General features: G+C 39.6%; 1 pseudogene; it reads left to right on the plus strand.

Moving 5' to 3' along the window:
• Positions 1–18,620: 18,620 nt before the first annotated feature.
• On the plus strand, positions 18,621–20,250 carry LOC113353069 (annotated as a pseudogene).
• Positions 20,251–21,097: the final 847 nt, after the last annotated feature.

Consider the following 21,097-nt stretch of genomic DNA (forward strand, 5'->3'; position numbering starts at 1 on the left):
TAGCGGCGCTGTGTCGTTTCTCTCATTATCTGCATCTTGCTAGTTTGCTGTCATCTTTGCTAGTTTGGTGTTTCATCTTACTCTTTCTCTTTGCATTCTTGCATTTTAGCATAACTTCATTATCTGTCATATTGCATACTGCATTGCTTTCTGCTACTGCCTAGCTTAGCATTCTTGCATAGTGCAGTCCTGCATCTTGCATCACTTATTTTTTGCTGTTTTTCCTCATTGCTTGTTTGCTCCACCCATTTGCTTCAAAGAGACTGATCTTCTCTTCTGAGACAGCAGGTACCTACTGTGGAGCAACATCTTCTGTTGCTGTTGTGCTTCTCTTGCTGTGCTGCTGTGAAGCCTGAACCTGTGGTGCTGCTGACAAAGTTGGAAGGGAGAGGAACAGTAGTTGTGGGCTGAGGCAGAAATCAACCAAATCTAACCCAGTTTACTGGGTGTGGTAGTCCAAATACCCTGCTGGGCCTGTTGCTGAAGCCTGACCCTGCCTCGCTGATCTGCTGGGCTGGGCTGGTGTTGTTGGAGTAGAATCTGTGAACCAACTGGAGCTGCTTGTGGAGTTGCACAGAATTTGAACCAAGCCCAACTGGGCTTTTGCAACAAACACAAAGGGACCAAAGCCCAACTGGGCTTCCTTCCCAAAAGGTAAGCCCAAACCCATTAAGAGAACCCAAATTGTGGGCTTCCATTTTCTGTTGGGTTTGTAATTTTAATTACCTGTGGGCTTGTTTTAAATTGAAAATTGAACTTTTGAATAGTTTTTAAAAGCCCAACTGGGCCTCAAAACCAAAGCTTCCAAACCCAACAGTGGGCTTACCAAAAATTCATTTTTTTTTAAAAAAAACAAATTTTGGGCTTCACCAACAGTGGGCCTACAAAATTCAAAGTTTCAAACCAACTTCCAGCCCAACAGTGAGCCATCAAAGTTTTTAACACAACTTCAAAAGCCAAAACCCAACTAAAAACCAAATTGCATTCTCCCACCAATGTGGGCTTGCTCCTAACAACAAAACCAAATTTTTCTCCTTGCTCCACCAATGTGGGCTTGCTCCCAATTTTAAAACCAAAGTTTTTCTCCCAATATTAAAAACCAAATTTTTCTTTTTATCTCTCAATTAAAACCAAAAGTTTTCTCCCATTCAAAAACCAAAAATTTTCTCCCTCTTTTTAACCAAAAATCCCAAATAGGCTTTACCTTTAAAGCCTAAAAACCAAATTTTTGAAACCCATAACTGAAAAGTGTGGGCCTTATTTCTCTTTTTGAATTGTGTGATTGTTTGATAAACATAACATGTCTGGATTTTGGTCTGTCACTGGGAATAAATCTATTAGAGAAGCTTACGGGCAAGATTCACCTTATGAGCCTCCCACAGACCATGATGTCAATAGTTATAGAGATTATTATTATGGACCTTCTGTAGGTCATGAAACTCAATATGCAAACCCTAATGACTATTCACACATGTATCATCCAACATTGAGTGAAAATAAACATCTAGACAATATCCAACTCACACATTCGTCACTTGTGAATCAATTAGAGGCTCGGATCACTGCTTTAGAAATGCAAACACATGAGAAATCTGTAGCATCTAGTTCACATAGACGACCTGAAATCTATGCATGTACCTTATGTGGTGGTTTAGACCACCCGGATAAATATTACTATATTTTGCATGATTATAGGCAATTTAGAGAATCCCATGAAAATCCAAATTATGAAATGCCCACAAATTGTGAGGCTGGTAGTCATTGGGACCATAATCAATCCTTTGAGGGTGGCGATCAATCTTTTATAAACCATAATGACCATGCACACATGTACCATTCACCACAATTTGAACATGAAGAATTTTGTACTCCCATGAATTTAGACTCCACCACAGAAGCTTTCAGACTCAGTGAGCAAAACTTTGCTAGATCTACATCACGAATTCAGGCATATTTAGATCAGATTTTGCTTCACCTACAAAAGGAGGAAATTCATGAGGAAATGTATGTTGTCCCTAATGAAGTGTCTAGTCCCATTCATGTAAATGATGTTGAATATGAACCTAATTTAGAGGAACATGAATCGACTAATGACACCACCACTGTTAATGAGGACCAATATGCATGTTACCATGATGATGATTATGAAGATTATGATGATAATGATGTTATGTTAGAAGAACATGAAAATATTGTGGAACATTTTGGTTCAATAACATATGGCTTCTCGCCCTCGACCTTCATGAATGTTGTTTCTTCTAATACTCATAGCAAATCATATGATTTTGATATTGATATGGTACTTGTACAATTGTTCTTCGAAGATGAGCATGACATAGGAATAGTTGAATCTTCTGTAGACACTAATGTTAATATGCATGAAAACAAATTTGATGTATCTGATTCCTTGCCTAAGTCACAAAATGTTATTTCTTCCGATGTTGATTTGAGTACTACGGACAATCATGATACCGATTTAGGTCTTGATGTTTTGTTCGATGAATGTGAGCATGATTTACCAATTTCTGATTTAAGGGAAGTATGTGTTGGTACTATTGATCTTATCCATGAAAATAACTTAGAAGTACCAACTTTCTTACCTAAATCGCATATTGAGATTATTCCACCCAACCTAGATTTGGTTTGTAACAAAACTTTTAAACCAACTTTTCTGAAAATTCCCAACCTAGGATTGGAACTGTGTGCCTCCCAAGTCCTTTTGGACTATTTTGCGTCAAAATACAATACTTTTAAGGAGCCATAATTGGAATACATTTCTTTGCCCATCCCGCAAAAGTCCATTTTGAGTTAGACCTGATGAATCCCGAACCCCTAAAATTGAAAGATTTTGTGCTAAAAAATAAACCCGTTGAAAAATATAGGTTTGGGGGTGATTCATCTGGTTTTTCACTCTCACTTTCATTTCAGTCCAATTTTTGTTGTTTGAAAAATTTCAGGCAACACTTCGTCTTTTGGGTTGATCCTCAACTCTTTAGACTGTATGTATATAGTGAATTGTTTGTATATAATCTGGTAGGTAATGTTTAGTGGAATCATATGTTTCTTGTATATATTGTGCTAACCCAATGTGAATTCAGTTGAGTTACTGTTGGGGTTTGCCTTGAATAATGGAGTTCAAAACTTGCTTTCGCCAATATCGGGTAATCTCTTTCCTTTTTCTACACTTAGCATCGTTCTCATGGTATGTGTTATAATCATGTTTATCTTTTGAAACATTGAGGACAATGTTTAGTTTAGGTTTGGGGGTGAAAAGTAGATTCTTTGATAACATGCTATAATTGAAAACAGAACTCTTTCTTTTTGAAAAAAAAAATGAAAAAAAAAATTAAAAAATTAAAAAAAATCGAAAAGAAAAACATAAAAATGGAGCTCATTTACCTTGAAATGTTAACTCTTGTGCATGTATGTAAACATAAGGATTCTTAGTCTAGATATTTAGGCACCCTGATTCTAGCACAATTCACATAGTGATAAGAAACTTGCACGCGCACGATCTACCAATACATGTATAGCCTCATCCTTGAGGTGTTCTATCGGAAGTCACGATTGCCAATCACTTTAGAATACTGAACGAAACTTGACTAGCTTGTTCTTTGGTTGGTTGGGATAGAAGGTGGAGGTTACATTAAGAAAGACAACCATCGAATTTAACTGGGTGCATCAAAAAGGGCTACCTCTTGCAAAGTGTCATGTAATTTTTTGTTTCTTTTTGCTTATGTATCAAAAGAGTTACCATGTTGTAAATTATTTTTTTCAAAAAAAAAAAAAAAAAAAATCAAGTATTTATCAATTCCATCCTCTCTTGTTCCAAAAATAAAAGAGAGTAGTCAATGTAAATAAGAGTCATGTAAAGAGTCATCTTTTGTGTTTTTGTGTTATAAGCAAGGAAGGGTGTATGCCATTGATGTAAAACGCGAGTAATTGTGAAATACCTCCAACTCATTCACAATTCTCGTAAAGTCCGGACAGCTAGCTAGATTTCGACCTCGGTTCTTAGCCTGAGAAACTATCTCTTGGTGATTAGTAGTCATAACATCCGATCTTTCTTTACACATGTGTAGATACACTTTACACTCTTATCACATGTCTTTATTTGTTATCAGTGTTAGGATTGTGCCTTTGATAGCTAGATTGACATCTCCATTTTGTTGTGAGCTTCTACTGTCTTGCACATGTCACATTTCATGGAATCTGAGCTTATATTTTGTCCTAGAACTTTGTAGGTACGTTCTAAGCAAACCTTCACGAGACTTCAACTTGTCCACTAGGGACACTTAGTGGTTTAAAAGGCTTATTGCATTCGCTAAATGAAATCGAGAGACCAGCGACAGTGGTATAGGTAGGATTTCCTTAGTTTTGTTTTACTTGAGGACAAGTAAAATTCAGGTTTGGGGTATTTGAGGAGTGCCAAATATTGTATATATTTACACCTTTTTATTGGCATTTAACTCATCATTTTGCACTAACACTCCATTTTATCCCATATTCTGTGTTTTCGTTGTTTTCAAGAATAAATACTTTTCTAAATTAATTTTGCATTTTTAGGTACTAAATAAAGCCTGGTTAACTCACGGAGCAAAAAGAGCAAAGAAACGGCAAAGATTCCCGCAGAAAGGCAGCGAAGATTGATGTTTGCAAGAGCCGGATCAATTAAAAGTGGGCTTGAAGAGGAAGAATTGTTCTTAAACAAGATACGGGCTTGGCATACCCAAGGCCCAAAACCCTTACCCAAATCCATTTCCATTATCCATACCCATTTCCATGAGAGCCGTCAGATTGGATCCATCTCATCATCCAACGGCCACCTCATCATTGTGCATCAAAATCCGAAGCTCCTGTCAAACAACATAGTACCAAACTCCATCTGAAGCCGTCAGTTTTGTTGTATCTCATAATCCAACGGTCGCTACATACCTCTCCATCGTAGCCGTTCGATTCAATCTATATGGGATCATCCAACGCTCTTTACTCGCTGTGCATCAAAGTTCGCTACTCCCGCTCAACACCCAAACGCCAAACACCTGCACCACAAACCAAACAGCCCCTAACCCATTCTTCATCGACCTCTTCTCCTATTCTCCCCAAATTCCTCTCTTCCCTATCACCTGCAACTTCCGCCACCACCATCTCCTGCCATCACTGCCACCACCAGACCTCGAACCACACCACCACCAAAACCACCCGACAACTCCACCATCTCTCTACCTAGCCTAGGTGTTTCATCAAATTCACATCCCACTGACCTAGGGTGTGTAGTTGATGAGACGACTCGAGCTAGGGTTCACAGTTCACAAAGAAGAGCAACAAAAGCAGCAGAACAAGTGGGAAGAACAGAAGAAGGTATGGGTCGAGGTGAAATCGCAAGTGGGTACGTCAAATTGAAAATCCCCAAATCAAATTTTAGGTTTTCAAAAATTAGGGTTTAGAAATTTGGGGATTCTGCACTATAAATAGAACATGGTGTTTGTAATGTTAGAGGTATGCCTGGGCTAGCCAGAGCACCAATAGTGTTAGTTTTAGGTTTTTACTTTTTTTGTTTCAATTCTAATTTTAATTCACAGTTCATGTTCTAAGTTGTTCTGCTAGGGTTAGATGAAACCCTAATTTGCTATTTGCTGTTCATGTTCATGATAATAACCTTGTTATGCTTAATTGTTTAGGATGGAATTTAATCTTAGGACTTCAACACTTAACTTTCACAGTGTATGTAATGCATCCATTGTAGTTAGATTTATTCGGTGTTGTAGAACTGCAACTCATACTTAACAGTATATATGAACCTTTTGATTAGTTGTACCTTGAAAAGACAGTTAATGCTTAGGAGGATTATCTTAGTTGTGATTGAATCATCCATATCAGATTGACCTTAGATATGTAGAGGATTGACATCCCTTTCATTATCAGTTGTAAGGACAAGGTTAGTGTTAGGATCAGAACAAGTAATGTAAATTAGTGGCGGACTCAAAGGCCCTAGTATACTTCCCATTGTTTAGCTCTTGTCACTGCCACTTTAGGAAATTAGTTAGTAAAACACAAAGAAATAGAATTACACCCTCCTTGTTCCTGAGGACAAACCCCTTCTTACCTCACTCACTACAACTGACCCTGTATACTTGCAGGTCTAAGTTGTAGGTTCTTTCAAGACCCACCACAGAACTGCGCTGCTTTGTGGATAGTATGGCTTGAGATATTTAGCGTTCCATGGGTGCCTGAGGACTTCTCCTTTCAGATTACACAGGTAGTAAGATCCATTCTCGGTAATGTCATGTATTATAAATGGTCCCCCCCATGTTGGTGCTAACTTGCCCCACTTTTTCTCTCGCTGGTATTGTGGTATGGTTCTCAGCACATACTGTCCTTCTACAAAGTTTCTAATCTTAACCTTCTTGTTGTATTCTCTGGCTAGCCTTCGTTGGTAGTTTTCCATCCTTTGCAATGATATCTCCCTCCTTTCTTCTAGATCGTCGAGCCTTTCCAGCATCATATCCGCCGTGAGATTCTTCTCCTATGCTTCGGTCTTTGTGGTTGGCATGATAATTTCTATCGGGATGACTGCTTCGGCTCTGTAAGTGAGGAGGAACGGTGATTCACCCGTGGCGGACCTTCGTGTTGTTCGGTATGACCATAGCACGTTGTGTAATTGTTCGCACCATCGTCCTTTGTATTCGTACAATTGTTTCTTGAGGATAAGACCAAGGGTCTTATTTGTAGCTTCAGCCTGGCCGTTACTCTGGGGGTAAATGGGGGTTGATTTGTTCTTCCTGATCTTGAAAGTATCAAAGAGCATATCTATGTTTTTCCCTTGTAATTGCTTTCCATTGTCAGAGACAATTTCTGCGGGAATGCCAAACCTGCAAATGATGTTCTGAAAGATGAATGTGAATACGTCCATGTCTCGGATTCTATCTAGGGCTTTGGACTCCACCCATTTTCTGAAGTAGTCTGTGGGTACGATTAAGAATCGCCTTTTCCCTGACCCTTCGATCGGGGGTCCAACGATGTCTATCCCCCATTTCGAGAATGGCCAAGGACGATCTACAGAATTTAGCTTTGTTGCAGGAGAATGAATCTTCTTAGAAAACCGCTGGCATTCATCGCATCTCCTGGACATCCTTGCGGAATCTTGTATCATCTGTGGCCAGTAGTACCCCTGCATTTTTGCTTTATCCACCAATTATCTCATTCCGCTGTGCTTACCTGCGTCCCCTCTATGGATATCTTTCAAAATACGATGCCCTTCCTCTCTTGATAAACATCGTAGTAGTGGTCCGAGGAAGGATTTTTTGTACAAGACTCCATCACGAAAATCGTATCTCTCTGCCTTTGATTGTATCTTTCTGGCTTGATTCAAGTCTGCAGGTAGCATACCTTCTTCAAGGTAGAGGTGAATCTCGGTTCTCCAGTCTTCTTCGTTGTTGAAGTCCTCATCTTCGTTCGCCCTCGTCATGATATCATCTTCGATGAAGTCTTCAACAATATCCTCCCCTATGTTGTCGTCATCAATGTCCTCTCATACATCGTCTTCACGATTCGTAGCGAAGGACTGTTGTGGGGTGATCAAAGTTTCGTATACTCTTGTTACTTTTATGGCTTTAACACTCTCATCTTTGAGCATGGATGATATGTATGCCAAGGCCTCGGCATGCCTGAGATCTTTTCTGCACAGGTGTCGGAACTTGATGCTTGGTATATGGGAGGCTAAGGTCTGAACCAAAGCCATGTATGCGGAGAGGGTGTCATCGTAGACATTGTATTCTAGTTCTATTTGACGAATGACCAACTGAGAATCACTTGTTAGGTGTACATCCGTTATCCCCATTTCTATTATTAACCGGAGGGCATGTACTACAGCTTCGTACTCTACGATGTTGTTGGTATGCCCCTTGAATTCCAATCTTAGTGCATGCACGATCCTGTCTCCGGTGGGAGAGGTAATCACGATGCCTATGCCTGCGCCCTCTCTATTCCTCGATCCATCGACGAAGATTTCCCATTTTCTTTGGATTGAGGGTTCGAGTATATCGACTGGATCTTTCCCGTCCTCTTCTGCTTCTGGTATGTCTTTCACTTCTTCATCGTTACCTAGGGGTAAGTCCGCCAAAAATCCGCTAAGACTTGTGACTTTTGGGAAGTTTGGATCTCGTGGATAATGTTGAATTGATCCAGATGAGTGTTCCATTTTTCTATCCTTCCTACTTTTGCTGCGCTCTTGAGGACAGCTTCCAACGATGCTTTACATGGGACCCGAACATGACGAGTCATGAAATAGGTTCTTAGCTTTTGGGTTGCCCATACTAATGCTAGTATCAGCTGCTCAATCTTCGTGTAGTTTCTTCCGCCGGGTTGAGAGTCTTGCTGACGTAGTAGATTGGTTGCTCAACCTTAGTGTTGGTTTTGACAAGGACCGCGCTGACCGCATCTTCAGTTGCTGCAATGTACAGGGCCAACACTTCATCGGCATCAGGCTTTTGGAGGATCGGTATCGTGGCCAGGTATTCTTTTATCTTCTGGAAGGCTTCCTCGCATTCGGCGGTCCATTAGTATTTGCTCCCTTTTTTGAGAATGTTGAAGAAATTTTTGCATTTGTCTGATGACCTGGCGATGAATCTTCCCAGAGCCACTAGGGATCCGTTGAGATTTTGGACTTCTTTCAGGTTCTTTGGGGACGACATTTATACGATGACCTGGATCTTGGCGGGATCCACTTCGATGCCTCTCTTCTTTACTAGATATCCTAGGAATTTCCCTGAGGTGACGCCGAATGTGCATTTTTCTGGGTTCACTTTCATGTTGTGTTTCCTCATTGCTTCGAAGATATCCCTCAGGTCTCGATGGTGGTCTTTGCCCATCTTATTTTTGACGAGCATATCATCGACGTAGACTTCTAGAGTGTTCCCGATCCATGGTTTGAAGATAGCATCAACCATCCTCTGGTATGTTTCCCCTGCATTTCTAAGTCCAAAGGGCATCCTTGTGTAACAATAGAGGTCGTGCGGGGTGTAAAATCCTGTGTATTGTTGATCTTCTTCCGCCAGGGCTACTTGGTTGTAACCAGAATATCCATCCATGAATGACAGTTCCTCGTACCCTTCAACGGCTTCTACCAGTTGATCGATGCTTGGGAGGGGGTAACTATCGTTCGGACAAGCCTAATTGAGATTGGTGAAGTCGATGCATATTCTTACTCCTCTATTCTTCTTTGGTAAGATGACCATGTTCGATATCCATGTGGGGTATTTCACTTCCTTGATGAACCCTGCTTCTAAAAGTTTGCGGAGCTCTTTCTCAATTGCCTGGTGATACTCCGTCGCTACTTTTCGTACTTTCTACCTGAAGGGGGTCGTGCCTGGCTTTTTACGGAGTTCGTGCTGAATTATCTTCGGATCAATTCCTGGCATGTCTCCTAATTTCCATGCAAAGATGTCCGCGTACTCCATGAGTATCTTGATTAGAGCCATCTCTCTTTCTTTGTCCATTAAAGTCCCTATTTTGATCATCTTCGAGTTATCTTCGGTCCCTAAATTGATCTCCTTCACGGGTTCCACAGATGTGAATGTAGGCTTAGGTTCCCCTAGGAGAGGGACGTTCTTTAATTGCTATTTGGTAGGCTCTTCATCCCCCTTAGTTGTTGAGGTACCTGCTTCGGTGTTTAGAAAAATGCTCTCCTTCGTCAGACTTCTTCCGAAGATTTCTTCGAGATAAAGGTCAATTTCTTTCTCCTTGGAAGCTTCTTTGTTTTGGTTTCTTCGGGATTTACGCTACTCATCTTGCTCGTTATTGAGCTGATTTTGTATAGCCTGACATTCTCGAGCGGTTACCCGATCTCTCTTTATTTCCATCACCCCTTCGGGTGTTGGAAATATAAGGTATTGATGATAGGTCGATGCTACTCCTTTGAGCTAGTGTACCCATCTTCGGCCGATGATGGCATTGTAAGAAGAAGGAGCGTCCACTACGCTGAATCGTGTGTCAACCTTCATTGGTCCTGCGTTTACTTGTAACACGATGTCTCCCAAAGGCTTTGTTGGGGCCCCATTGAATCCGTATATGGTGTAGTACGAAGATATCAACTTCTCGTCATTCAACACCATTCATTTGAACGTGTCATAGAACAGTACATTGACCGAGATCCCTCCATCGATGAGGACCTTCCTAGTATTGCACTCCGCGATGGGTAATGTGAGAACCAAGGGGTCGTTGTGATCCTCCATGTCATCCCCTACATCCTCAGCATCGAAATTTATTGGAGCGTTCATCCATTGTTCGTGTTCCTCCACTTCTACTCCATCGATTTTGTACAACTCACAGTAATCTTCAAATTGCTTCCTTAACTTTTTGCCTATCTGGGCAGTTAGTGATGGTCCAACGGCTTCAGAGCATGAGATAGTGTTGAGCGTTCGATTACCCTCGGGTAGCTGGACTTTCTTGCTTCGCTTATCCCTCTCTTCGGTGTCGGCCTTCTGTAAGTATTGCTTGAGGTAACCAGCGTAAATCATATTTTGAATCATTATCTTGAGGTTCTTGCATTTTTCAGCCTGATGCCCGTTGAATCAGTGGTACTCACAATAGTCTCTAGATTTCTCTGATCGTGGTGGCTGCTTCCCTTTGGACCAAGGCAACTCTAAGTTCTCTCGATCCTTAATCTCCCTTAGGATGCAAGTGTAGTTGGTGTTGAGCTTCGAAAAGACTTGGTCTTCAAATTTTCGGTCGTCGCGCCGACGATCATCCCTTCGTCCTCTCTTATCTTCGTTAGGACATTTAGTTGAACCGCCCCTCTTTGATCCGCTAGATTTCTCTACTGAGTTCGTCCGATGAGATCTTTGAGTTTGGGCTCTGGGATTCTCTCGTTGGATTTCTTCTAACCTGGCGTGCTTTTCGATGATTACCCTAAGGTCTCCTTCAATTGTAGGTACACTTCCGTGAATCTCTAAAAATAGTGGCCTCATTCTGTCTAATCCCCATTTGTAACAGTTGATGCTTACCACTGGGTCTACGTTCCCTATAGCTTGACAAATTTTGTGCCATCTTTCGGTATATTACCTGATCGTTTCCTTGTAATCTATAGCTAATGAGAAGAGCTTGTCCACTCCGACGTTGACAGCCTTGTTGTACATGTATGTCCCTAAGAATTTCTCAATGAGCTGGCTGTAGGAATCGATGGAGTTTGGTGGTAGGTTGTCGAACCAAAATAGTGCTGATCCCTTTAGACTTAAAGGAAAATATCTGCAGAGGACTGCATCGTTTTGATCCCATCAGGCGAAAATGTGATTATAGTATCGAAGATGAGCTGCAGGGTCACAGGATCCATCGTAACATTCGAACGCTGGAACGGGACACTTTTGAGGGATAAGCGCTTTGGCCAAGTGGTGAGTCAGCGGTGTGGTGTTATCTTCTCTCATCACTTCCTCTAGTCTTCCCCCATGACCGAGATTTCAACTGCTTCAGTTCAGCCATCATCTCTGCACGAAGGTCCTCCATCGCCGCTGGTGATCGTCTTTTGTCGTGGATCGTCCTGATATTTGGTTTTCACTATCGAAATAATCAGTATCTTCGGGGACGTAGTCCCGGTCTGATGGTCTACTTTCTATGGAAGGTCTTCGATCTAACGGTTCCGGATTGTTGGTGTTTGTCAGGATGATTCTTCGATCACGATTGGGTTCCGGTACCTTTGAGTTTGCTTTGTCATGTTGGCGCGTCGTTCCTATGCTTTGGGCGATCCTATCCTTGAGCTCCTGATTTTCTTGAGCTAGCAGTGCCACTGCTTTTGCGTACACCTTCTGATTCTTCTTTAACTCTTCGAGCTCTGCCATCAGTTGGAGGGTATGGTTCGATCCTTGATTTGGGGTTCTGGTTCGTACCTGCCCTCCAATGGCCATCGTGTGACCTTCATCAACTGTATGGATTAGAGGAGGGGGGGGGGGGGATCGGTTGTGACTATTGGCAGATCCACGCGCGGGGGTGCTGGCTGGTTTACTATCATCAAGGGTTGAGTAACTGGCAGAGCTTGGTTTTGGTCGTTCGTTGAAGGCATCCCGAAGACCGGTTGGTGCATCGTTGACTCTGCAAACCCTTCCCATTGTTCATTCACTCTGGTGGATGCCATTGTCTTTGCTGCATCAGCTTTGGATGCTACATCAGCGTTGGTTACTACCGCTTTGAGGGACGCTGCTGCTACGGCGTTGGCATCCAATGGTGAGGTGATCTCCGTGGCATCGGGCTTCTGGATGGCTACCTTCGGTTTTTCGTCTTTTTGCTTGTTGCGGGTCACAACTGGGTTAGTCCTTGGTGTTTCTTTCGACGAATTTTTGGTTTTACCCACCTCCTTCGTTTTTTCCATCTTTAACTTTTTGCAAAAATAAGTAGTCGAAGAAACAAAATCCACGTTGATTTTGTTAACAAAGTCTGTTCGAAGAAAGTTCGTTAGTAAAGTCCGTTCAAAAAAGTTTATTAGTTAAATCTGTTCAAAGAAAAGTCGTAGACCCCAGTGTGTATTTAAAATTTTCAACTTTTTCAGGGGGAAATGCAGATCCGACCATCGTAAACATAGATCTAGTGATAGGTTCAAAATACTTTGTGAAAAACTTACCTGCCCGCGAGTTCATATATGAACGCCCAGTTTTAGCTATGTTTTGTTAGAAAATATTCGAGAACGATGAAAACTTAAACGAGTGGTTTCGTCAAGGAACTCATATTATCCGCAAGGAAAAATATATAGATCTGAAAAGATTGTCAAGGAAAAAGCAGATCTAGAGTGTTTTTTTGCAAAGAAAACATAGATCTTCATATAAGCTGTTCAAAGCACTATTATAGGGGGAATAACACTGAAACCCAAAAAGTAAAATCACAGGGAGAGATAAATCTTTTACCGGGATTAGAGTCCCTGTTTCTAGCGCCACATTGTGAACACGAAAATAACGATGGTATCTAAGTGTTCACAAACAATATTCGCATTTCATACAAAATAATTGGGAGAGATGAAATACATATAAAACAATATGAGTTCGAAGTCTATCAGACTCTGAGCCTTCGGGCTCGTCATCGTCTAGTCACGGGAGAATAAATTAAAACATGCGTACGATTAAGGCATAATAATAAAACAGAAAGTAAAGTGCTGAACGTAAATGAGACAATGATTTACGTGGTTGAGCACTAAGGCCTACGTCCACGAGGGTTGGAGTTTCACTATGTATCGAAGAGTTACAATGATAGTCAAATGACTCTATGTGAATTACGAAGCTAAAGGGGTAAATGGAATTCATACTTACTCTTCCTATTTCTCTCTCCTAAGATATCCTATACTCACTCAAAACTGGTCGACCCCTTCTCTCTCAGTGGAGAGGGGTATTTATAAGGATGTAACGTGGGGTCCATTGTTTGAGACAGTTGCAACCTTATCTTCTTGATCTTTATGCTAATCCCGCTAGTGTCTTCGTTCTCGACCGATGGATCTCAACGGTCATGCTTGGTAGCGATGGGTCACCTCTTTGTCCTCCATAGGTTGATTGACATGTGCTCTATGTTTAGGGTGTTTAATGCAGGCTGTTGGGTCGTCTGCACACGTCATACAGGTGTCTGCGGCTTCTGTCCTATCTCCACCGTTGATCTTGGGTCCTCCTCGAGATGGAATAAAGTATATCCTAGGGTGTTGTTCAGTGCTTCTCAGTAACTCGATACTTCAGTGCTCCTAGGTTCTTAGTCGTCGGATCCGCTCGATGATGAACATGTGTAGATGACAGCTGTCCCTCGGGTGTAGAGACGTGGCATCGTGCCTTGATGTCTCAGGGTGTGCATCCTCCACGTGTAATTCTAATGACATGTGGAAAATGATGAATTATGTGTATACAGAAAATTTCTTGTTTGGTCCTACGCCCATAAGGTTATTTATAGTAGGGTCCAACCGGATTTTACCCTTATTCTAGGGTCCAAAGTTCTTTGAAAACATGGAAATGACTAATATACCCTATTGTTTAAATACGTGTGAAATAACATACTTCTACCAAATCGGAATTTTATTTTATCTGGAGGTCCAAATTTAATTAAAACATATAAAGGACCACAAATTTGAGTACATATCTATTATACTGTTTACAAATTTGAGTACATATCTGCCACACTGCTTACAAATTTGAGTACATATCTTCTACACTGCTTACAAATTTGAGTACGCATCTGCTACACTGCTTACAAATCCGAGTATATATCTTCCGCACTGCTTACATATAGAGTATGTATCCGTTGGACATATTGAACCTGTAAATATGACCAAAATATAACAATATTAAAATACAGCAACAAAACTAGCATCTATTTCAGTATTTCGCATACGTACCCATGGATCAAACCAAAATAAAGTGGCAAAACTATGAATAAAACAGAATCAAAAGAAGTTTTTATCAGTACGACATATACGTACTGCGGGTTCATAAACTAAAAACTCAATTGCATGTCAAGAAGTGATGAATCCATGAATATAACCGAATCAAAGCACATACTTCAATATTCCATATATGTACTCCTGGATCAAACCAAAAAAATAAGAGAAAACCTATAGATTCATAATAAACACAAAAAGAAAACAGTACGTCATATATGTACTGATGGTTAATACACAAAAGAAAACTGAAAAACGAACCAAAAACCATAAAAATATCAGATCTACTAATGAAATAAACATAAAACATGATTTTTTATTTAGATATGAACTTGTTTCATCAAAATCCACCATTATATCATATACGTACCGATGATTAATACACAAAAGCAATTCAAAAGCATATCAAAAACAACCAAAATGAAACCAAAATCAGCTGCATGTGAAAACCAAGTAATGAATCTATAAAAAATAGAATCGAAACACTTTTTTTTCCAGTATTCCATAGATATACTTCTAGATCGAAGAAGAACAATATCCAAAACCACAAAAATAACAAAATTAAAGCATAATTTTTCGGTACACCATATATGTACTGCTGATTCATAACCTAAAATTCATCTGCATGTGAAAAACAAGTAACGAATCTATGAAAAAATAGAATCGAAACACTTTTATTTGAGTATTCCATATATGTATTTCTGTATCAAACAAGAAAAATCTCCAAAACTATAAAAAAACAACAAAATTAGAGCTGTATATTTCAGTATACCAAATTTGTACTACTGATTCATAGTCTAAAAATCAGCAGCACGTGAAACAAAAGAGAACATCATGACATCGAACTACCAAAACCGGAAAAAGAAAATGAAAACATCATGAAATCAATCAGATCTTCATGATTCAGTTGAGAAACAAAACAAAAACAAAGAAGAATTAGAGAGAAGATTACATAACATACCTGTAAACCACGAAACATCTTCGGAAACCCCAGGTCTAACATTCATAAACGGCAGCAACAGAGAAGAAGAGAGGGAGAGAGAGAGAGAGAAAGTGGATCTGAGAAGAAAAAGAATATGGAGAAAAGCTGGCTTATATTTTTGTTATATATAGTGAAGGCTATTTTGAAAATTCTTAAATGCATGTAATAGATTACACACGTGTATAGGACCTTGGCTTAAAAAATTTGGTCCATTTTTTGGTCCATTTTTTTTTCTTTTAATTATGGACCTCCGATTACTGGACTTTAATGGGTGGACCTGTCACTAACTAAGAACACTGTAATAGTACCTTTAGGTAATTCCTAGGGTGCTAAATGCAGCTATTCCATGTAAACCACAAGTACCTGAGCAATTTTGGAACTGTCTGTTGATTCAGTACAAAATGTTTAAGTACCTGAGCAATTTTGATTCGGTACAAAATGTTCTTTCATGTCACTTTGACGCCTATCTTCGGAGATGTTTTGAAAGGATATTTAAAACGAACTTTTCCGCAAACGAGAAGTCAAGAATCAAGATTGGGTGGTTAAATGATGATTTCGATATAATTTTGTTTGCATTCAAGAATCAAGATCGAGTGCTTAAATGATGAACTCGAAATAATTTTGTATAGTACCGGTTATATTGTCAAATCAACATGGTGCATACCAACAACAAAAAAAAAAAACTCATCGATCAAAAAAAAAAAACAACAAAAAAAGAATCCTGATTTTGGACATATCTAAATCTTTCTAGGCATACAAAATAATAGTCCCATCTTGGGTGACTTTATAAGAGGCATCCTATGGGTAGTTTAATTACCTATATACCCTTAATACAAAAATCTAAAATGAGTTTTCTAAAAAATCAAAATCAGTTTTCCTTAACATCTCTTCTTCTTCCTCCTCTTCTAGCCGAACTCTTCACCCTCCTGCGAAAAAAAAAATTCATCATCGTGATTAATTGTCGATTTGTAAAAATTTGATCGTCGATTAAACTCAACCACATAATGACTCGTACAAAGAAAAGCAGGGACTAGGCAAACCAAATCGTCTTCTAATCCATCAATTGAAGAAGAAGAACCAATTGAAGATGAAGGTGTAGAAACCGAAAATCAACCACCAATTGAACCAGAAATTGAACCAACTGCATCTCCAACTCCGGAAATGAGGATAAAAAAGTAAGTTTTACAAACCCAATCTCCTATTTGCTGTTTTTCATCGATTAAATGACGGTTACAGTGTTGGGTTCAGCTCAAAATTGAGTTGCGTTTTTAGCCGAACCGTTCTTCACAAAAGCTTCCTGTAAGTGTATATGAACAGTTCTGCATGAAATTTCAAGCCGAACCTAGTCACAGATAGAGAGGCATAGGGGTTCGGCGTATTCGATAATCATAATATGTGTCGAACCTAGCAAATTTACGAGGTTCGGCTATTACGATATTCTCAATATGTGCCGAGCAAATAAAAATATTTTAACCTAAAAAATAACAAATTGATGTTCGGCTCATACGATTTTCGAAATATAAGCAGAACCAGTATTTTTTTTTTCCGGGCTATTCAGGATGTTGTTCGGCTTACTATGAAACTTTCATATAAGCTGAACTAGTGTCTAGCAAAAGGGTTGGAATTGAAAATTATAGGTTCGGCGCATGCAGTAAACAGATTCAGTGAGCCGAACCGTTCATCAATTGGTAGATTCGGCTCATAGATGTGAGCCGAACCTCAACTTGTTTCGCCGAACCATGATCCAAAAAATCATCTAAACAACCTTTATAATTCTGAAAAATTATCTTAATCACTAAACAAAATATTTAATCACTTATCAATATTACTAACACTAATACGCAAAGGGAAGATTTGCCATTAAAAAAAAATTGGATTAAGGGGTAATCTGATTTTGCTATTTCACAACTTTTTTTTGTCTTTATGCAATATGCCTAGTAAGATTTTAGTATGCCCAAAACGAGGGTTCCAAAAAAACTCTGTACGCGTAGCACCATTGCTTTGAGCCCAACAACATGTGAGGTTTTTCCAGATATTTTGGCCAGCCCAGGAAGATAACATTGAATCCAACGTCCATTAATTTGTAGAACGGAAAGCAGGGAACAGAGGAGTAGAGGACCAAGAACAAGCTAATTATCCTAATTCTAGCTTGATAACTGCAATTTACATAATTACATCTAGCTGGAATATTTAAAAACCTCCAACTAATGGAGCTAGAAAAAACACGGACAAAATCCACCTCGCTTAGCAGTCCCTAACCAAATTAAGGTTGTGTTTGATAACAGAGAAAGGAAACAATTTTATGGGAAGTGATTCCATGGAACCTGGGGGGAAACAAGGAAAAACTTTCCATGAAATTTCATGGAATTAAATTTAAAATATATTTTAGGCCACATTTTTTTTTACAATTCCATGAAAATAGATTTTTGATCAAACGACGGAATACACGATTATTTCCATGGAAAGATGATTATTTTCACGATCAAACACAGCCAAAGATTCCCAAGGCGAATGAAGGGATACAGTTCCAGCATAAGCAATAGTAAGAATCAATATCTGACAAAAGAAAATGGCAAACTAGTATGATGTAACCCACACATACAGAGAACCTCTCACCAGTCCTACACTTTCCGGTTCCTAACGTCCTAGCTTTCAGGGAATATTGTATACGAATGACGCAATAAAATTTTCATCTCTAATTTTGTCTTCACAGTTATTTTGAATCTTACAAAACTTGCACCATGTTTTTTTACTCCTGACTCATCTGAGTCGTCTGGATCTGAATCATCTGGATCTGACTGAAATCACCTGACTCATCTGAATCTGAGTCGATATGTTTGTTTTGAGTCAGATCTGACTCATCTGATTCGGAAATAAGTGAGTCAGTGGTTTGGTCCCATGAGTCAGGGGTATTTTGTTACCTGACTCAAATGAGTCCGAGTCAGGGGTTATGTCTGAGTCAGAGGTCGAGTCAGATCTGACTCAAAATGGAAAACAAACGGTCTGACTGTTGACTTGGTCCGTGTCAGGGGTTGACTCAGATTCAGACGCCGAGTCAGCTGCAAACAAACAAGTTCTTGATCAAATATTCCCCCTTGTTTGCCGTCCCTGCAACAATGATCATTTTATTAAATCCATTTGCTATGGGTTAAAAATCATACTTTAAAAGAACATTTTTAAAGGATCAATAACTTATTTAAGCATCTCTTTATTAGTGTCTCTAGTCCTATACCATCCGCACCAACCATGGCTGACCTCCAAAATTATGCACTTCTCTTCCTCATTTGGTTTATTTCAGTCATTCTGGTTCGGAAGTTTTTCCCAAATACACGACCAAGGGTTTTCCTCCCACCTAGCCCAATAGCCTTACCAATCATTGGTCACCTGCACCTTCTTGGTCCAATCCCTCACCAAGCCTTGCATAAGCTATCAAACCGCTACGGTCCATTGATTCATCTTTTCCTTGGCTCTGTTCCCTGCCTTGTAGCATCATCAGCCGATACAGCAAAAGAATTCCTCAAGACGCACGACCTTTCTTTCTCCTTTCGACCACAATCCGCTGCAGTTCACCATTTAACTTATGGCTCGGGGGATTTCTCTTTTGCACCATATGGACCTTATTGGAAATTCATGAAAAAGTTATGCATGTCCGAGTTATTAGGTGGTAAAACACTTGAAAGTTTACTACCTATAAGGAGAGAAGAAATTCTCCATTTTTTACAATGTTGCTTAAATCCAATTCAGGGGAAGCTGTTGATGTCGGAAGAGAGTTAACAAGATTGGCAAATAATATAATTTCGAGGATGACTATGGGTACGAAATGTTCAGGGTCTGAAAATGAAGCTGATGCAGTGAGGTTATTGGTACAAGAAGTTGCTGAGCTAACCGGGACATTCAACTTATCGGATTATATATGGGTTTGCAAACATTTGGATGTACAAGGCTTGAGGAAAAGATACAAAGATTTGCATAGAAGATTTGATGATATGGTTGAGAAAATTATAGACAAAAAATTGAAGAGAAAAAATGACGAAATGGGCACTCATGGAATTGATGAAGATAGCACTAAAGACTTGGTTGACATTCTACTTGATATAGCAGAAGATGATAATGCAGAAATGAAACTAACCAGAGAAAACATCAAAGCCTTCATTCTGGTAGTTAACAATTTCTTATACTTTCTATGAGATTTTTGTTATTAAATTTCTAAGAATTTGAAGCTACCTTTCTTTTGCAGGACATTTTTGCTGCAGGCACAGATACATCTGCGCTAACAACAGAATGGGCACTGGCAGAACTCATGAACAATCCTGACATGTTTGAAAAGGCAAGAAAAGAGATCGATTCAGTGATTGGAAAGAGCAGATTGGTGGAAGAGTCTGATTTACACAACCTCCCTTACATTCAAGCAATTGTAAAAGAAACATTGAGATTATACCCAACTAGTCCAATAATTCTTAGAGAATCTAGTGAAGACTGTAAGGTGCTAGGTTACGACATACCGGCAGGAACCCGACTTTTTGTTAACGTGTGGGCAATCGGCAGAGACCCTAAGAATTGGGAAAATTCACTCAAATTCCAACCAGAAAGGTTCATGAATGAAGAAGGTAGCGGACAAAGTTCATTAGATGTTAGAGGACAGCATTTTCATTTGTTACCATTTGGAAGCGGGAGGAGAGGATGCCCAGGAACTTCATTGGCATTGCAAGTGGTACAAACAACCTTAGCTGGAATTATACAATGTTTTGAATGGAAACTGAAAAATGGAGAGAGTTTCCCTGTTGACATGACTGAGGGAAAGGGTTTAACTCTTCCTAGGGCTCATCCTTTGGTGTGTGTACCAGTTGCAAGAAAAAATCAAATGCCAGCAATTTAACTGCATCAGTTTGATTTGATGAAAATCTTGTGCTGCAATTTCAATCTGAGTTTCTCACTTTTTTGTCGTAGTGTTTTAATTTTCTTCACTTCGGAAGTAGAGCCAACACTTGGTATGACACTGTTTTCGTGGAAATGCTACAAGAAGTTCATTATATAAACAACGCAGTGTGAACAGCAACATATATAAATGTAACTACTGTTTCAACCAATTTCAAAGTCCAAGAAAAAGAAATTGTGCGTCGTGGGCGACCACCTTTTTATTAATATTTTTTAATGATGTTGTTGAGATTATTAGTCCCATGTCATCTAGGTGTTTATGTTTTTAATAATAATGTTGAGATTATTAGTCCCATGTTATCTGGGTGTTTATGAGTAAAAACTGTTTCTGCTAGTTTTGGTAAATTTGGGTGTGTGGATGAAAAACGAGCCTAAACCTTAAACAGATGCACTGCACGGGAGTACTTTAGATTTGAGAGATCAATCTGTACAATCCTGGCCTAAACCAAGAAATGGCTGTTCCAGTCTTGATTCGGTCACAAAGTGAAGGAGAAGGGTTGGTCTTAGGGAGGGAAGCGAAGAAGGTGTTGATACCAGAATGGTTAATTCTGAAGTGTGGCTATTTTATGACTTGTATCGGAATTTGGAACTGGCTTGCGGAATGTAAACTATCAGTTCTTTGGTGTTTTCTGAATACTGTGTTGTTGTTAACCAAAACTTGTGTTTGGTTGAAATAGGTAGAACCTATTTATACAAGTCATGTTGAACGCACCCTGATCTCGTAGAAAGTGGGAATGATTGAGTGATGGAGAAGTGGGGTCGTGTGTAAATGCCAGAAAACCACGTTC

The sequence above is a fragment of the Papaver somniferum genome, chromosome 2 (genome assembly GCF_003573695.1).
Source record: "Papaver somniferum cultivar HN1 chromosome 2, ASM357369v1, whole genome shotgun sequence".
In the NCBI taxonomy this organism is placed as follows: domain Eukaryota; kingdom Viridiplantae; phylum Streptophyta; class Magnoliopsida; order Ranunculales; family Papaveraceae; genus Papaver; species Papaver somniferum.